The sequence below is a fragment of the Salvelinus namaycush genome, chromosome 9 (genome assembly GCF_016432855.1).
Source record: "Salvelinus namaycush isolate Seneca chromosome 9, SaNama_1.0, whole genome shotgun sequence".
Taxonomy (NCBI): domain Eukaryota; kingdom Metazoa; phylum Chordata; class Actinopteri; order Salmoniformes; family Salmonidae; genus Salvelinus; species Salvelinus namaycush.
Window position 1 is genome coordinate 27,049,451 of NC_052315.1, and position 20,753 is coordinate 27,070,203.

Sequence of the window (20,753 nt, forward strand, 5' to 3'; positions counted from 1 at the left end):
GTAGATCCACTCCGGTGTCCCCAAAAGTTTTCAAAAGCACCATTGCTTGTTAGTGCCCAGACGTACTTTGGTGTCTCGTTGCTGCCTTGGTTAGACAACTCAAGTTTGCAAAGCCAGTGTGGCTCCAAACACCAAATCGATCACTTGCAAATAATAGGCATTCCCAGCAGTACAGTTTGCAGTGCTTCTCGGAGCCAAGGAGCCTGTGAGCCATTGACAGCGCTCGTAGTTGAAACTTTGAAAGTGGCGAGCGAACGAAGCACTTTCCCGCCTGTGACAGGCTTTGTGGCGTCGGGCGACCTCTCCTTACAATGTCTAACTTTTCTTGAAAAGTTCGTCTTGAGAATGGCGTTATAATTATATCCTCGACCAAATCGATATCTTCTCCTCCTTCCGCCATTGTGGATTGAAAAAACAGCTTAGTAGTACGCGAATTAATTCGTTTATCAAATTCAGTTTCCTAGATCTCCATAGGACCTGCCTCTCAATATTGGTAATCCAATCAAAAGACGTACACGCACTACGCCTGCTAGCTGGCTCCTGTGTAACACTGGAGCCAGCCAGAAGGCGTACAATAGCCAACTCTAAAGCTGATTGGTTGACACTAAATTTTCATTTCCATTCACTATAAGCTACAAGCGCCCGCACTGTTGATTCTGAAGGCCTGAGGGCAGATTTTAGACCCCTGGCAACACATGATGGCTGAATATGATTGGATAAAAGATCTAACATAAAGACCAGCCCTCAAAATCTCAACCTGGGGCTGGAAGCAGTGCAACCAAGAGGAAAGCTATGAAATGAAGAGTATAACTCTTACTCTGGGGAATAATTTAATACATATTTGTGGGAAAATATATTTAAAAAAAAATTATATTCTGATGATGTTTAGGCCAGCAGAGAAGGCCTTGCAGGCCCTGACGGCCCACCACTGCGTTTAGATATGGGATGATAATTATCCAACAGGGACGGATCTCCACCTTTATGTAAAGACGTAACATAGGGTGCTTTCCAGACTTTTGGAATGGTATTACTCGCCAATGAAAGATGTAATATATGAGTGAGAGGGGCAGCAATGATCTCTGCACCAATGTTTTGAAAATGTGGGTTTAATTCATCCAGGCCAGCTGCTTTCTTAATATCAATAGAGTTGAATTTCTTTACAACTTCTGAGAGCTCAATTTCTGTAAAATTAAATAAATGAACCGTAGGCCGCCATGTGGAAGTTTCATTCACAGCCTCATTTGAGATGTTAGGAGGGAGTTCATTATCAAATAAATGCTCAGCTTTAGCAAAATGCTCATTAAACATGTCAAGCAGTTTATTCTTGTCAGTCACATCCATTGAATTTGAGGTCAATTTCTACGGAAGACCAGAGGAGTTTGTGTTAGCATTCATGGAGTTAATGGCTTTCCATAATCTCGTTGGGTTATTGAGGTTTGCGTTGGTAGGTACATAATAGAAGCTAGATTTGCATTTCCGTATTAACAAGGTGCACTTATTTCTCAGTGCCCTGAATACTGTAACTGGCATTCAGTCTGGGAATTACCCTTTCTGGCTTTGGCCCATTGTGTATTTCGTTTATGGATCCAATCAGATAATTCCCCTGTAAACCAGGGCTTGTCTCTAACTCTTACCAGTTACTTTTTGAGAGGGGCGTGTTTATCACAGATAGTAGAAAACATTGAATGAAAATAGGAGAATGCCTCTTCGATATCTGGAATAAGTGTGATCCTATCCCATTTGCATGCATAAAGTTCATGCAGGAATGCCTGCTCATAGAACTGCCTAAAATTTTGTTTGACAATGAACCGAGATGGCACTTTGGGGATTTTGGTGTCTCTAATGCAAGCAACTGCACAATGATCACTTAAATCATTAGCGAAAATCCCAATGGCCGAGTATTTATGCAGATTCTTTGTTAGATTAACATCAATAAGTGTTGACTTAGAGATATTTTGGGGATTGAGTCTTGTAACCGCATTTATAATTTGAGTAAAATGTAATATATTGCACAGTCCTCTTATGGCCTCAGAGTTTGGAGATAACCAATCCCAGTTTAAATCGCCCATCAGGACCATTTCATTTCCCCCCCAACCACACATCAGTTCAGCCAGAGAATCCAGGGATTCTACTTTTGCAGATAGGGGTGGAAGGTAGCCTACTGGTAAGAGCGTTGGATTAGTAACCGTAAGGTTGCAAAATCGAATCCCTGAGCTGACAAGGTAAAAATCTGTCGTTCTGCTCCTGAACAAGGCAGTTACCCCACTGTTCCTAGGCCGCCATTGAAAATAAGAATTTGTTCTTAACTGACTTGCCTAGTTAAATAAAGGTAAAACATTTTGAGATAAGATCCTTGTTCTCCCTATATTTCAAGCAAATAAAACAAAAACAGTAAATACAACTACAGTAGTTATATCTAGTTCAACTAAATATAACACTTTTAAGGGATGAATTGTTCAAATGAAAGGTTATGACAGGACCAGCTACTCTGCTTGGAGACAGATGATGAGATTTATGTTAGTGTGTGGAGAGTCCTCCAGACAAGATGTCCCTACTCTGATTAATATTTTATCAGAGGTCATCACACATTTTTACAGGGACGGAGACCAGACAGTTCCCTGGGGCAAATCTCTTCAATTCTGCAACACCCCTAAATGGAGAGGGCAGATACCAGTGGCCAGGTGGGAAAAACACTAGCTCTGAATGGCCTTTTCACTAGGAAGTGCCAGCCAGACCCACACAGACATCCAAGAGCAGTTCAGTAAGCGGAAACACTGGCCACTCGTTTCCTGTGATTGTATTGTCATCACAGCCCTTCAACCCTACCCTCTATCAACATCATACTGTAAAGGAACTCAAATGGCTAGATTATCAAATACAATACGCGTATGTAAAATTAACCCGAAATGCTTGTTTTTGCTGGAGCATCGATAACATGATTATATTTGCATTTCTCCTAAAAAATGTAGGCGTCAAAATGTATATAAAGGGCAACATTTGTCCTCATGTGTACAATATAACCTCCCCTATCTTTTCCTGTGATTGTGAGATCATGTTGTAACCCAAAGCCCCATCTGAATAGATGTGTGAGGTAAGTAGAACTACCAACAGGTTCGAATACAACAGCCTCTAATATTGACAGTCAAGTCAATGAGTAAGATTTCATTTTTAAGATTTAGCGACATGATTTAGATAAGCAGTGCATGGGATGCAGTACATGTTCCCTGTGCCCAAGAACACTAAGGTAACCTGCCTAAATGACTACCGACCCATAGCACTCATGTCTGTAGCCATGAAGTGCTTTGAAAGGCACATCAACACCATCATCCCAGAAACCCTAGACCCACTCCAATTTGCATACCGCCCCAACATATCCACAGATCAAATCAAATGTATTTATATAGCCCTTCTTACATCAGCTGATATCTCAAAGTGCTGTACAGAAACCCAGCCTAAAACCCCAAACAGCAAGCAATGCAGGTGTAGAAGCACGGTGGCTAGGAAAAACTCCCTAGAAAGGCCAAAACCTAGGAAGAAACCTAGAGAGGAACCAGGCTATGAGGGTTGGCCAGTCCTCTTCTGGCTGTGCCGGGTGGAGATTATAACAGAACATGGCCAAGATGTTCAAAATGTTCATAAATGACCAGCATGGTCAAATAATAATAATCACAGATGATGCAATCTCTATTGCACTCCACACTGCCCTTTCCCACCTGGACAAAAGGAACATCTATGTGAGAATGCTGTTCATTGACTACAGCTCAGTGTTAAACACCATAGTGCCCTCAAACTCATCAATAAGCTAAGGACCCTGGGACTAAACTCTTCCCTCTGCAACTGGATCCTGGACTTCCTGACGGGCCGCCCCCAGGTGGTAAGGGTTGGTAACAACAGATCCGCAAGCTGATCCTCAACACAGGGGCCCCTCACGGGTGCGTGCTCAGTCCCCTCCTGTACTCCCTGTTCACTCATGACCGCACGGCCAGGCATGACTCCAACACCATCATTAAATTTGCCGATGACACAATAGTGGTAGGCCTGATCACCGACAACAACAAGACAGCCTATAGGGAGGAGGTCAGAGACCTGGACGTGTGGTGCCAGGACAACAACCTCTCCCTCAACGTGATCAAGACAAAGGAGATTATTGTGGACTACAGGCAAAGGAGGACCGAGCACGCTCCCATTCTCATCGATGGGGCTGCAGTGGAGCAGGTTGAGAGCTTCAAGTTCTTTGGTGTCCACATTTACTATGAATTGAGCAGAAAACATTAGAGAGGACCACACGTAAAGACTAAACACCAGAAAGGACTTATTTAACATAAAGGAGGGTGTGTGTTAATGTGTTGAGTGTCCGATGGGTTGTATTTATGACCATGGAAATGCACCTTACCCAATAAATGATTTTACTTTAAACCCACCCAGAAACCTCAGTGGAATGCATGATTCATAGTCTTCCTGTAGTCTACATGGTTTCTATGGCTTCGCATGCAGCACTCAACATTCAACTCAACTCAGTATTGCATAATATGATCCCAAGATAAAGAATTTGAATTGCTTAACGTACAAGTGAGTGCACGCACACACACACAAACACACATTTTGACATTTGTGAGTATGAGACACATTCAATGCCCTATGCCTCATTCTTGCCATTTGGCAACCTCTCAGATGGGAAAAGCAGCATCCCTAACACAACGTTCTCTCTCCATTACAGACCAAGTACATCTGTACCAATAAACACTTCCCCTTTCCCCATAGATAGGCATATTTGTATCTCTTACAGACAATGGAGGTTTTTCTGCCAACTTTCCTTGAGACTTTCCTATTTTGTGTATGTGGGTTTGTGCCCAGATCGAGGGAGAGAGGAGAATAGAGCTGATGTGAGTGAGTGAGTGAGGAAAGAAGAGGGCAGAGTAACTATGTGTCAGAAAACAGAGAAAGGTTGGGACTGAGAGACAGAGGCCACGCAGAGATGGCAGGTTCAAAACAATGTTTTTAACAGGATGGGTGAATACTTTGTTACATAATCAATGCCGCTGGCAGCAAAAACTACTCTTCTGACTAGAGTACTTAATAGTTAAACTGGTGCACTGGGTCCCAGTCCACTGGTTCTCTTAGGAGTTTTGTACCAGATGAGCAAAGGTCTAGGGTTTTCAATTCAATACCCATGAAAACATATTCTGTAATTTCAGTGTTTGTATGGCCTTTGAAAGCACTGATTCTGAATGAATTACCTTTCCCTATATGTTTAACTCATTGGAGCCTTGGAGGGCCCAGAGGCCCAGGACAAACACTACAGTGGGGGGAGGTGGTAAACATAAACACTCCTCCATCCTAAGGTTGGCATGTCGTCAGCCGTCAATGCACGCAGGACACGGAGGCTAAGCAAACCAATCAACAACCAGTGAGTAACTAACTGACTGACGTCAAACACTGGTTACCAACTCTTCACACTATAAAGCCAACCATACATATCACTTCTCTGAAAAGCTAGCTTCCTATTCAGGGGAGACACTACAGTGGTAGGCTTGATTACCAACAACGACGAGACGGCCTACAGGGAGGAGGTGAGGGCCCTCGGAGTGTGGTGTCAGGAAAATAACCTCACACTCAACGTCAACAAAACAAAGGAGATGATTGTGGACTTCATGAAACAGCAGAGGGAGCACCCCCCTATCCACATCGACGGGACAGTAGTGGAGAAGGTGGAAAGTTTTAAGTTCCTTGGTGTACACATCACGGACAAACTGAATTGGTCCACCCACACAGACAGCGTTGTGAAGAAGGCGCAGCAGCGCCTCTTCAACCTCAGGAGGCTGAAGAAATTTGGCTTGTCACCAAAAGCACTCATTAACTTCTACAGATGCACAATCGAGAGCATCCTGTCGGGCTGTATCACCGCCTGGTACGGCAACTGCTCCGCCCACAACCGTAAGGCTCTCCAGAGGGTAGTGAGGTCTGCACAACGCATCACCGGGGGCAAACTACCTGCCCTCCAGGACACCTACACCACCCGATGTCACAGGAAGGCCATAAAGATCATCAAGGACAACAACCACCCAAGCCACTGCCTGTTCACCCCGCTATCATCCAGAAGGCGAGGTCAGTACAGGTGCATCAAAGCAGGGACCGAGAGACTGAAAAACAGCTTCTATCTCAAGGCCATCAGACTGTTAAACAGCCACCACTAACATTTAGTGGCCGCTGCCAACATACTGACTCAACTCCAGCCACTTTAATAATGGGAATTGATGGAAATTATGTAAAAATGTACCACTAGCCACTTTAAACAATGCCACTTAATATAATGTTTACATACCCTACATTACTCATCTCATATGTATATGTATATACTGTACTCTATATCATCTACTGCATCTTGCCATCTTTATGTAATACATGTATCACTAGCCACTTTAAACTATGCCACTTTATGTTTACATACCCTACATTACTCATCTCATATGTATATACTGTACTCTATACCATCTACTGCATCTTGCCTATGCCGTTCTGTACCATCACTCATTCATATATCTTTATGTACATATTCTTTATCCCTTTACACTTGTGTGCATAAGGTAGTAGTTGTGGAATTGTTAGGTTAGATTACTTGTTGGTTATTACTGCATTGTCGGAACTAGAAGCACAAGCATTTCGCTACACTCGCATTAACATCTGCTAACCATGTGTATGTGACAAATAAAATTAGATTTGATTTGATTTGAGACAATTGACTTTCTCAGTCTCAGGCAAGTTATTCATCGTCCAAGGCTGCATGGCCACAAACACACACAGTTATCATTCGATCTAGGAATCAATAGGCTATTTCACCTGCAAAACAACAAAAGTTCAAGGTCTTTACTCACGTGCACTAGTACAGTGAAATGCCTTTTTTGCTTGCTCTTTCCCAACAATGCAGTAATCATTATCAGTAGTACTATAAAATTAAAATAAATAAAAGTCAAGTAGAACAAAAACACACGAGAAATAGAAATAAGAAGAACACGAGAAAGTAAGTAAGCTATATACAGGGTCAGGTCCAGGGTCAGTGCCATTACCATATTTACAATGTGCAAAGATACAGAAGTGGTAGGGATAGATACAGTGGCAAGAAAAAGTATGTGAACCCTTTGGAATTACCTGGATTTCTGCAGGTAACAACAATTTCTTCTGCATGTATACTGGAGTGGATACGCTAGTTTTTGTATTGTCTAGGGGTTTTGTATTGTCTAGGGTTTTTGTATGTCTAGGGTTTTGTAGGTCTAAGTATTTGTATGTTTATGGTGGCCTGATATGGTTCCCAATCAGAGGCAGCTGTTTATCGTTGTCTCTGATTGGAGATCATATTTAGGTAGCCATTTCCCTTTTGGTGTTTGTGGGATCTTGTTCTATGTTTAGTTGCCTGTCTGCACTATTCATATTAGCTTCACGGTTCGTTTTGTTAGTTTGTTCAGTGTTCATTCTTTTAATAAATTGGAATGTACGCATACCACGCTGCGCCTTGGTCCGATTCATACGACGAACGTGACAACAATAGACAAACACAGTCTGCTTAAACTAATAACACACAAACAATTATACGTTTTCATGTCTTTATTGAACACACCGTGTAGACATTCCCAGTGTAGGGTGGGAAAAGTATGTGAGCCCTTGGATTTAATAACTGGTTGACCCTCCTTTGGCAACAATCTCAACCAAACGTTTTATGTAGTTGCGGATCAGACCTGCACGACAGCCAGGAGGAATTATGGACCATTCCTCTTTACAGAACTGTTTCAGTTCAACAAAATTCTTAGGATGTCTTTTGTGAACCGCTCTCGAGGTCATGACACAGCATTTTAAATCAGGTTAAGGTCAGGACTCTGACTGGGCCACTCCAAAAGGCGTATTTTCTTCTGTTGAAGCCATTCTATTGTTGATTTACTTCTGTGTTTTGGGTAGTTGTCCTGTTGCATCACCCAACTTCTGTTGAGCTTCAATTGGAGGACAGATTGCCTTACATTATCCTGCAAAATGTATTGATAAACTTGGGAATTCATTTTTCCGTCGATGATAGCAAGCTGTCCAGGCCCTGAGGCAGCAAAGCAGCCCCAAACCATGAAGCTCCCTCTACCATACTTTACAGTTGGGATGAGGTTTTGATCTTGGTGTGCCGTGCCTTTTTTTCTCCACACATAGCGTTGTGTGTTCCTTCCAAAGAACTCAAGTTTAATCTGTCCACAGAATACTTTGCCAGAAGCGCTGTGGAACATCCAGGTGCTCTTTTGCGAACTTCAGACTTGCAGCAATGTTTTTTTTTGGACAGCAGTGGCTTCTTCTGTGGTGTCCTCCCATGAACACCATTCTTGTTAAGTGTTTCACGTATCGTAGACTCGTCAACAGAGATGTTAGCATGTTCCAGAGATTTCTGTAAGTCTTTAGCTGACACTCTAGGAGTCTTCTTAACCTCATTGAGCATTCTGCACTGTGCTCTTGCAGTCATCTTTGCAGGACGGTCAGTCCTACGTAGAGTAGCAACAGTGCTGAACTTTTTCCATTTATAGACAATTTGTCTTACCGTGGACTGATGAACATCAAGGCTTTTAGAGATACTTTTGTAACCCTTTCCAGCTTTATGCAAGTCAACAATTCTTAATCTTAGGTCTTCTGATATTGCTTTTGTCCGAGGCATTGTTCACATCAGGCAATGCTTCTTGTGAATAGCAAACTCAAATTTTGTAAGTGTGTTTTATAGGGCAGGGCAGCTTTAACCAACATCTCCACTCTCGTCTCATTGATTGGACTCCAGGTTAGCTGACTCCTGACTCCAATTAACTTTTGGAAAAGTCATTAGCTTAGGGGTTCACATACTTTTTCCAACCTACACTGTAAATGTTTAAATGATGTATTCAATATAGACAAGAAAAATACAATAATTTGTGTGTTATTAGTTTAAGCACACTGTGTTTGTCTATTGTTGTGACTAAGATGAAGATCAGATCAAATGTTATGACTAATTTATGCAGAAATCCAGGTAATTCCAAAGGGTTCACATACTTTTTCTTGCCACTGTATGTACAGCATAGAGGTAAGGTCACTAGGCATAACAGCATGATAATGTTCTCAATGGTGCAGCTGTATAACTTTTTGAGAACTCTACACTGAAGTTGCTGGCTGTAAGTAACCTAAAACAAACATTCCACAGCTGACCCACTGGATGATCCAGGAAATATTATGTATTTGAACAAGGTTAATGCAGGAGGCATTAAAAAAAAAGTGGAAAACCTCTAAATTAACACATGATGAAAATCATGAAATCACAACAAATAACACATTCATATTTGCATACAGATTTGACCCCTAATTCTGCAGCAGGAGGATTTTAATGAATATTGAATATTTAAAATGGCCGCCAGAGGGCAGCTGGGAATGGTGTTTGTAGCAGACCCGGCGTGGATCAAATTCGACCCAAGTAAACAATTAAGCAATGCCAGCCTACCATAAACATTTTTCCAATACGTACAGTTCCATTTACAACCACAAATACCAATAGCCTACCAAGAAAACCATAATATCTATTTCTATGATGAAACATACCGATATGTAACTTTACCCAGGGGCATCATTTGGGTTCTTGCATTGGAATTATATTGAATTATGCTTATTTTACGCTATACCACAATAAACATAAAAGTTCAAATGCCGACGCCATTGAGTGCTTTTGACCAATAAGTGATAAAAACCAACCAGCTAGATTTTTCTTACCTCTTCAGAAGAGTTGCAGCCTCCTTGATGCTCTGTGGAACTTCCTGAGTAATCCATTCTTCCTGAAATCTTCTTGTAAGATAACCCCTCAAATGCCAGTTGGATTAGCTGAGCTTTCCTCGGGTGTAGAATGCTTCTTTTGTGCTGACTGAACACGTTTGTCAAAGTACAAAATAAGTTCTCGCATTTAGCTGTGGACACCCCACTCATGAGCCCTATGATTTCATTTTGAATATCGTGTGACATGTATGTGGCCTTGTGGGGTATGGTGGTAAGCACCTTGGAAAGTTCCTTGACTTTTCGGAGAGTATATTTCATAATTGACAGAAAAAATCCACTGCCTCCCTCCCCTCTTGACTCTATCGTGTACAATGTCCCCCTCGGTGGTTACTGGTTTGAAACAAGGAATTCGGTGATGTCCACAATCGCCGACAAACACATGTGATTTCTTGCCAGCACCCATCATTAACAAGTGTTGACACCGATGTTCCCATAGGACTTCAAACTTGTTTTTCTTTCCACAGTGCAGTGCATTTCAAATGCTCTTTGCTTGATGCATGCCTAGCGAATCCTTTGGTACGATCAATAAAATTCTTACAGTTAGAATACCCAGCTTGGGTGAAGGCCTTGTCTGCGTTAGCATTGGACCCAACTCAGAACTTTCAACATGGGAAACAAAATGCCGCATCTGCAGTAACCGAGTATTCCAGCTACTCTCTTCCTATGAACCAGGTGCTATTACATTTTTAAAAAAATGGACAGAAAACCTGCAGCTAGGGTAGGATTCTAGGCTAACCAGAGCTGGCTCCTCTGTTCCAAGATCGTCAGGAACAGTCGGAGGTGTAGGGGGCTGTGGAGCCATTATCCTGGCGGCACTTATGGAAAGGTGGGTAGGCTCTGCAGGCAAAGCTAGCTGAAGCTCGGCAGCATCATTGATGCTGGGCTTGGTGGCAGCCTCTGTGGTTTGATGCTGCTGCTGCTAGTTGAATCATTCTCCTTTGGCTTTGTTTGGGTACCTTGGCAAAGCCATTTTCTGATATCCACCATGGCAGTGGCAGATTAGCTGGTTCGAGCTAGCTAAATAGGCAAAGGCTAATAACACTACACTCTTTACAGCTCGCTAAGAAGCTAACTAATCTGTGTAGTGGTGGGGCGTGAGGCAGAGTTGAGTGAAGCAGCTTCAACAGTAAACTTGACCCCGTCCTTATACATCAAAATCAAATATTACAGGCGGAGGCGTATCACATTATTCACTTAGCCTACCATAGATGAGAAGCTCTTTTTCCCCACTTTTTTTGGAAACCCAACCACTCCAGTGGCTTTCCATTCCATATGGTGCAGCGGTAGTATTTGGAGAGGACCCGGGGTGGCATGCCAAATATCGTCAGGTGACTTAGGAAGTAGAGACGCTTTTGCGCACTCTTGACAAGAGCGATGGTGTTGCTGCTCCAGCTCAAGTCCTCAGTGATGTGTACATCGAGGAACTTAAAACTGCTGACTCTTTACTGCAGTCCTGTTGATGTGGATCAGGGCATGTTTTCTCCTCTGCTTCTTGAAGTCAACAATCAACTCTATTGTTTTGTTGATATTGTTATCCTGGCATCACAATGCCAGTTCATTTTCACCTTTATTTAACTTGGCAAGTCAGTTAAGAACAAATTCTTATTTACAATGACGGCCTACCAGGGAACAGTGGGCTAACTGTTCCCCGGTAGGCTGTCCGTCAGCTCGGGGATTCGATCCAGCAACCTTTCGGTTACTGGCCCAACGCTCTAACCACTGGGCTACCTGCCACCCCACTTACCTTCTTCCTATAGGCTAACTCGGTGTTGGTGGTTGTCAGGCCTACAACTAGTGTCATCAGCAAATTTGATGATGGAGTTGGTGTCGTGCAAAGCCATGCAGTCGTGGGTGAACAGGGACAACAGCAGAGGGCTGAGGACACACCCCTGAACAGTTGACTCAAAGAGAGAGAAAAACAATAGTTGAACAGTTTTGAACAAATTAATTTCTTCCAAAATTAATGAGAAGCAAGAGAGAGAGAGAGAGAGCGGAGAGAGAGTTAGCTATATTTCGTAGTATATATTTATTTCACATTCATTTTCACTTACTTAGCTAGCATCAAATGCAGCTACCTAGTTTAGCCTACTCAAACACCCGGCTCAAACAGAGAGGAAGGGGAAGGTTAGGTAGCTGATTATTGCTATGCAACACTGGAACTCTTCCAAATCAAGGTAAGCTTTTGGTTGAATTAATTTACTGCCACCAGGGCCCACCGGTGTAACTGCTAAACTACTTGCTGCTGTACTGCATGATTGATGATTGTAGTGGGTTTTCTAACGCGTTAGTTTTAGTAGTTATGTTGACTATGACGTGGCAACGATGTAGGCTGTGTGTTAGCTTGCGTTAGTTTTAGTAGCTATGTTGACTATGACGTGGCAACGATGTAGGCTGTGTGTTAGCTTGGTTTGGCTTGGATAAAAATGTTTTGCCTGTTCACAGACAGCCGATGTGTTGTGCACTGAAGTCCACAAAATGAATGGAAAAGGTGAGTGGAAGAGAGTGCGTAGATGGATGCGAGAAGGAATTATATGTACAACGAGCTGTTTGTATGTGGCTGCTAGGAAAGTGAACTGTTTGTGTGTGATCGGGGGTGTATTCATTGCACTGATTCTGTTGAAAAATGTTTCTTTTCTCAATAGGGGGTGCTGTTTGCACTTTGTAAAAATTTAGTTCCCAAATTAAACTGCCTCGTACTCAATTCTTGCTCGTACAATATGCATATTATTATTATTATTGGATAGAAAACACTCTCTAGTTTCTAAAACCGTTTGAATTATATCTGTGAGTAAAACAGAACTCGAGTTGGAGCAATTTGCATGTCTTCTATTGGTTGAGATGCACTGCATACGCCTTCCCCTTGATGTCAGCAAATAGTGAGAATTGGAATGGAGTTGCTAGGCAGATCTGAGGCCTTATAAATGGGCTGGCAACGTGGGGTCCTCTCTTTCCTTCGTTCGCCATGACGCAAGACAGACCTCAGGATGGCGTTCTAGAAAGCTCCCGTTATAGCCCTTAGATATATCCGGCTCTGATTTTATTCGATATAGGTGTTAAAGACATCATAATGTTGTTATTTTAAACCGAGTTATATCAGTTTATATCAGTATATTGCGATTTTCGGGTATTTATTTGTGCTGCGTTCTAGTGAGTTGGGCACATCTGGGCCACATGGCTAATGTTTACTGCTAATTCCAAAGTTGAAGGCGACAATCTACAACCGAGCAACGATTCTTTTGGACAAAGGACAACTTGCCCAAGATTCTGATGGGAGCTCATCAAAAAGTAAGAACTATTTATGATGTTAATTCGTTGTTCTGTTGAAAAATGTAAAACTCATATTCCGCCATTAATTTCGGTGCGGTCTCGCTTTAACGCACGCTGTATGTCGTAGTAACGTTAATTTTAAAAATCTAACACAGCGATTGCATTAAGAACTAATGTATCTTTCATTTGCTGTCCAACCTGTATTTTTTAGTCAAGTTTATTATTAGTTACTGATTAGATTAGGTGCCTCTCCCAAGATTTCTCCCGACATATTGTTGGCAGCTTGGCTACTATTCTCATTGTATAACCACGATTTGTGCCGCTAAATATGCACATTTTCGAACAAACTCTATATGTATTGTGTAATATGATGTTATAGGACTGTCATCTGAAGAAGTTTGAGAAGGTTAGGGAAAAAATTAATATCTTTTGCTGGTTTATTCGTTATCGCTATTGTTGGCTTGAATCAATGCTGTTGTGTGGTTGGCTATTGTAGTAAGCTAATATAATGCTATATTGTGTTTTCGCTGTAAAACACTTAAAAAATCTGAAATATTGGCTGGATTCACAAGATCTTTGTCTTTCATTTGCTGTACGCTGTGTATTTTTCATAAATGTTTTATGATGAGTATTTAGGTAATTCACGTTGGTCTCTGTAGTTATTCTAGTTGCTTTGGTGAGAGTTGTGATGGTGGCTGCAATGGTAAACTATGATTTATACCTGAAATATGCAAATTTTTCTAACAAAACATATGCTATACAATAAATATGTTATCAGACTGTCATCTGATGAAGTTGCTTCTTGGTTAGTGGCTATTTATATCTTTATTTGGTCGAAATTGTGATAGCTACCTATGCAGGAAAAAATTGGTGGGAAAAAAAAGTTGTGTCTTTTGCTATCGTGGTTAGCTAATAGATTTACATATTGTGTCTTCCCTGTAAAACATTTTAAAAATCAGAAATGATGGCTGGATTCACAAGATGTGTATCTTTCATCTGGTGTCTTGGACTTGTGATTTAATGATATTTAGATGCTAGTATTTACTTGTGACGCTATGCTAGGCTATGCTAGTCAGCTTTTTTACTGATGGGGGTGCTCCCGGATCCGGGATTGTGTGCAAGTAGAAGTTAAACGGAAGCAAACGGAACAAAACAGAGATAAACACTCTCGTTTGCAACTGTTGGACTAATGATTGCACACTAGATCAACTAGATGCAGAAAATTGTGTGCAATGCGCTATCGAATGTGTGACTGTCTGTCAACCTTGATTACTCAAACTTCTCTCGACCTATGAACCTACGTTGTAAACTTTCATCCATAGGCTAGGTTGTAGCAACCTCATAATGGGTACAGGGAAAATTAGAGTATCATGTAGTAGCCTAAACCTATCGACGTTACATTGAACTGGGTGAATGGAATATGAATGACAGTCAACTAATATGATGTAATAGAAATAAGGCCATGTTCATAAACAAATTATAATCTTCCCTCGTCTTTTTTTTTTACCCTATTTTTCTTCCCAATTTTCGATCTTGTCTCATCGCTGCAACTCCCAAACGGGCTCGGGAGAGGTGAAGGTGGAGTCATGTATCCTACGAAATATGACCCGCCTAAACACGCTCCTTAACACCCGCCAGCTTAACCAGGAAGCACTAACGCGTCAGAGGAAACACTGTTCAACTGGCAACTGTGATCAGCCCGCAGGCACCCGGCCCGCCACAAGGAGTCGCTAGAGATCGCGAATAGCCAAGTAAAGTCCCACCGGCCAAACCCTTCCCTAACCCGGATGACGCTGGGCCAATTGTGCGCCGTCCAATGGGACCCCTGGCCACTGCTGTGCCTTAGACTGCTTTGGATTAAAGTGTCTGCTATGTAAATGGAATAATTTACGGAATAATTGGCCAATGCAATGAGTAAAGCAGTGTGAAAACCTAGCTGCCAAAAGACCCCAGCAACTTCATTTTGGATACATACTTACTGTATAAGGGATGCGTTTGTTACATGCAGTACATTTCTCTTCCTGTCAACATCAGATTTGATTTGTTTTTACTCTAAAGTAAAATCATAATAGTCATCATCATAATAGAACATTGTGGTATAAATCATGCTTTATATCTTTATACTTTACAAACATACATTTTCATTGTGCAGGTCTCAAAATATCTATAGTAAACAAACCAGTTTAAAATGTATAGATTTACCAAACGGTTAAGTGATTATCAATTAAGAGAAGTTGGATTAAATAATAGTGAAAGGTATTAACAAATGAGAAGACAATCATATCAAAAGTAATGTGAGCATTACATTGTGAAAAGCAAGTACTCTATGAACATTTATTGCAATGTGAAACGTATTTCTAGATGAAACATTGATTACGTTTGGTGAAAAAGTGACTATGTGTGATGTTCTCAGTCAATTGAAAATGTGCTTAGAGTCCGTTTTGACTTTTGTACTAAGAGTTGTGAAAACTGACCACATAATTTTGAAAATTGCACCAAAGCAATAAAAAAAAACTGTAAGATACAGTTTTCATGGATACAACATTTATTCCCTTAGACACAGCACAGATTCCCTGGATGAAAGCAACTTTCTGAATGTTATTTTATTCATGTGGGAGGCTGGAAGACAGGCTGTCACCCTTTCTCCTCCATGAAAGCCCTCCTGATATTGAGAAACCCTCCCCAAAAAGCTATCCGTTGTCTGGAAAACGAGAGTGCTTGTGTACAACAACGAAAGTCTGGGGAGGGGTGAGGTGGGCACTGTCAGTCCAGTTTCTTCCACTGGGAATGTCCCAGGCTGGCTCAGAACCACCCAATACCAATGAGCTAATGATTAAACAACAGGACTGTGGGACAGAAAAACAGTCCAATTTCTCAGTTACCACATAGTTAGTCAAGGGAAAATTCCACTTAAAAAATATGTTTTGGTATTTGTTTCAATACCAAAATGCATCATACTGTGACACTTTATGTATTTGTACATTTCTATATCTTGAAACCTTGATTGCAGACATGCAAAACATTTTGGAACTGTATCAACAATGGATTAATGAAACAAATACCAAAAGATGGAAAGCCATAAGAAAAGTGTAGGCTACTGTGTTTAGGTTGTGGAGTTTGAGGTCTGAATAGCAAAGAATACCTTTATATCTGGGATCTGGGTATCTGTTCAATGGTATTTTTGATTGTTGATATTTAGGCCTACCCATTAATTTTGGGGTTATGATAGGAAAAAAACTAATGGGGAATTTATTTGTTGTATTCTTCCAAAATGAATGGTTTAATTGTTTACAAACATCAAACAAACAATGTAGAGTGACAGTCCTTGTATCTAGACGAGAGTACAACTGTCTGTGAATCAGCAGCTGTCAACCAACACAGAGATATTGTATGGCACTAGACACAACCCATGCATGGTGCGCTTAAGTTTAGGAGCACATCACAAGCTAGGTTTCCATCCAATTGGCGCTAGATTTTAATGCAAATATTCTAAAATCCACATAAAAACAATATACGGATTTTCCCACCAGATGTGTTTCCATCAAATTGATTTGTTGCAGATAAAAGTCTGTGCGTGATGACGTCGTGCACATAAAATTAACTTATTTTGCGGTGAAATTCCCATGTACCAAATACAAAATACAAGTTAAATGGGTTTCCATCGCATTTTCAATTCTACTGATGGTTTTCTCACAAAAAAATGTTGCGTTATATAGCGAATGTGCTTGGCATGTGTGCTGTAGCCAACAGCTCACACTTGCCGATACAGTGCGGGTACAGCCTACACCTTCAGTGCTTCAGAAAATATCCATACCCCTTGACTTATTCCACATTTTGTTGTGTTACAGCGTGAATTCAAAATGGATTAAGAAATAATAATTATCACCCATCTACTCTCAATACCCCATATTGACAAAGTGAAAACATGATCTTAGAAATGTTTGCAAATGTATTAAAAATGAAATACAGAAATATTTCATTTACATACAGTGGGGCAAAAAAGTATTTAGTCAGCCACCAATTGTGCAAGTTCTCCCACTTAAAAAGATGAGAGAGGCCTGTAATTTTCATCATAGGTACACTTCAACTATGACAGACAAAATGAGAAAAAATATTCCAGAAAATCACATTGTAGGATTTTTAATGAATTTATTTGCAAATTATGGTGGAAAATAAGTATTTGGTCAATAACAAAAGTTTATCTCAATACTTTGTTATATACCCTTTGTTGGCAATGACAGAGGTCAAACGTTTTCTGTAAGTCTTCACAAGGTTTTCACACACTGTTGCTGGTATTTTGGCCCATTCCTCCATGCAGATCTCCTCTAGAGCAGTGATGTTTTGGGGCTGTTGCTGGGCAACACAGACTTTCAACTCCCTCCAAAGATTTTCTATGGCGTTGAGATCTGGAGACTGGCTAGGCCACTCCAGGACCTTGAAATGCTTCTTACGAAGCCACTCCTTCGTTGCCCGGGCGGTGTGTTTGGGATCATTTTGTCTGTCATAGTTGAAGTGTACCTATGATGAAAATTACAGGCCTCTCTCATCTTTTTAAGTGGGAGAACTTGCACAATTGGTGGCTGACTAAATACTTTTTTGCCCCACTGTAAGTATTCACACCCCTGAGCCAATACTTTGTAGAAGCACCTATGGCAGTGATTACAGCTGTTGATTACAGCTGTGAGTCTTTCAGAGTCACTAAGGGCTTTGTGCAACATTTGTCCAATATTCTTTTCAAAGTTCTTCAAGCTTTGTCAAATTAGTTGTTGATCATTGCTAGACAACCATTTTCAACTCCCCAGTCATGATCAATTTCAAGAAATACATGCTGCATCCACCACTATGCTTGAAAATATCATTGTGTTGTATTGAATTCATGAGAAAAAGTTTATTTGTTTTGCCAAAATTTTTGCAGTATTACTTTAGTGCCTTGTTGCAAACAGGATGCATGTTTTGGAATATATATATATATATTTTTTTCAGGCTTCCTACTTTCAATTAGGTTAGTATTGTGGAGTAACTACAATGTTGTTGATCCATCCTCAATTTTCTCCTATTGCATCTATTATTAAACTCTGTACTGTTTTAAAGTCACCATTCGCCTCATGGTGAAATCGCTGATCGGTTTCCTTCCTTTCAGGCAACTGAGTTAGGGAGGACGCCTGTATCTCTGTAGCGACTCTGTGTACTGATACACCATCCAAAATGTAATTAATAACTTCGCCATGCTCAAAGGGATATTCAATGTATGCTTTTACATGTTTTACCAATTTACCAGAAGGTGCCCTTCTTTGCGAGGCAATGGCAAACCTCCCTGGTCTTTGTATATATATATTATATATTTTTATTTTTTTCAGGACCTGCTGTCCATCTTCACCCTGATCTGGGTCCGGATCTGGTCATCAGTCCACTGAGTATGGGGGGTGTAGAGAGTCATTGTACCATCTAAACCTCTGTGAAATATATTTTCCATAAACAAAAATATGTGTCCTCCCGATTGGTTCAAAAATGTTAATATCATTTTTTTTTTTTTAAGATTCAGCTGTTTGAAGCTGACGTATAAAAACGAAATTAAAAGACGTAAAAATGAAACTTAAGAACGGGAAGCATAGAAATAAAACACATAGAACATATCTACTGCTTCTTAGACTTGCTTTCAATGAGAATGATAGATCTATAACAAACATGTCTGTGTGAATTTGATCGAGTCACCCAAAAAGTTACATATTGCAGCTTTAAACAAAATTCAATGACATCGTGACATTTTTTGTTGATTTCACCTTGAATTCACGTTAGTTGACAACTCAACCACGCAAATCAAAACTAGACATTGAACTGATGTCTGTGCCCATAGGGGTACTTTACTCGCATAAAAAGGTTGGAGGGAAACCTGGTTACAGATACTGATCAAACCCCCCAAAATATTAAGGTCTTACCTTTATTATAGTCCGAAATGTAAGCGGAAGAACAATAATGAGGAGCACCAACACAGTAGAGACAAGATAAGGCTTTCAAGTTCAAACTCCCATGCAATTGGTACAGCAGAACTCCCCTCGAATGTCCCACCTCTTTTGCGCTTTTGATGAGCCGCGTAAATTGCATTGGCTACCCTTCTCGCGCTTGTTTTACAGACAGTTGAGGAGTGACCTGCCCCGATAAATGCAACTGCCCTTTTTGTATTTGTTAATTTCAACATGTGATGGACAGTTAACCCTTCTTCTAATCCTATACCATTTATACTAAACCCTATGTGAATGCATGATCTCTGCAATCCGATAAGGTGATTAAGGGTTAACAGCTGGACATTGAAACGCACTTCACTTATGCACACGATTCTGTTGTCTCCAACTGCCTAGTAGATGTCCCATAGCTTTATTCATCGTCAAACAAGAAGACTGTCGCACCTTTCTGTATGGACAGTGAGTGACTGCACTACAATTGGTACACACACCAAAAAGCGCTATGCCTAAACTTGTACCAACACAAGGAACAACATTTCCATATTGGCAACAAATGTCCCTTTAGTGTAACATTCAGCATTTCTAAAATGTCTGTGTCACCAAGGAAGGGTAATCTTACACATTACTTGATCTCACCCTACAGACACTGTAATTACACTGTAATTACTAGGTTATGACAACTGGGTTATGACTATAGTGGTGATGTGGAAGAAACGGATTTAATGTTGTGGTTTCTTAATGTTTGCTATTGAGTGCAATATTGCAAAGCCCTTAAAACGTTAGTGCTTATAAGCCATCAGCCCCTACCCCTTGGATTTGATCTGCCTTTAAGCTTTAGTCAGCAGTTTTACCAGTCCACACTTCCTGTTTGCTCTAACACTAGCGCTTTCTCCCCTGTCATGACCCCCAGCACGCACATCCGCCTGGCCCCCGGAGATCAGGTTGGCCTTCAGTAAGAGTGGGGAGATAGAGGGGTGTAAAATCGGAAACCTGTGATCCAAATCAAAGTTTTTTGGCCACGTACACAGATTTGTAGGTGTTATCACAGGTGCAGTAAAATGCTTGTGTTTCTAGCTCCAACAATGCAGTAATACCTAGCAATACAAAACAATACACACATAATACAAAAAGTTAAAAGTGGCCACGTACACAGATTTGCAGAAGTTATCGCAAGTGCAGAGAAATGCTTGTATTTCTAGCTCCAACAATGCAGTAAAACAAAACAATACACACATAATCCAAAAAGTAAAAAGAAAGAAATAAAGAAATGTCGAAAGAATCCAATTAACAACCCAGACAGCACTGTAACAGTAATCTAAATGCAATCTATACATATATACACCAGATTAATTTACACAAGCTATAATAAGAATCCATCTGCATTATCCTCTTTATGTTCCCATCATCTGTCTTTCACTCCTCCTTCCGTATTTTACTCTGTTTTCCATTCAATTCTGCCACTAATCTGCTGTGATAGCATGAGGCCCATCACAGGGACAGCTGCATGAAAACACACATCTATTTCCATTATGTTCAACTTTAGGATGGCTCATTTTGCCCATTGGTTTAACCTTTCTTATATAGTCATAACTAGAGCTGTCTTTTGGGGAAGTCGGACAAAGTAAAGGCATAAGTTATTGTATGACCAGATAATACAATATATGCTGTTGACACATTTTGTTTTGTGTCCATAATAATGATAAGCTGTTATTAGAT

At 40.8% G+C, this 20,753-nt stretch overlaps 1 protein-coding gene across 1 annotated transcript in view; it reads right to left on the bottom strand.

Annotated features, from left to right (window-relative positions):
• ripor1 (RHO family interacting cell polarization regulator 1) overlaps window positions 1–19,127 on the bottom strand; it is a 111,900-nt gene extending 92,773 nt beyond the window's left edge. The window contains exon 1 of the mRNA XM_039001221.1: window positions 19,014–19,127. The gene's annotated coding sequence lies outside the window, so the exon portion shown is untranslated. The remainder of the gene's footprint in view (window positions 1–19,013) is intronic.
• Between the last annotated feature and the right edge of the window lie 1,626 nt (window positions 19,128–20,753).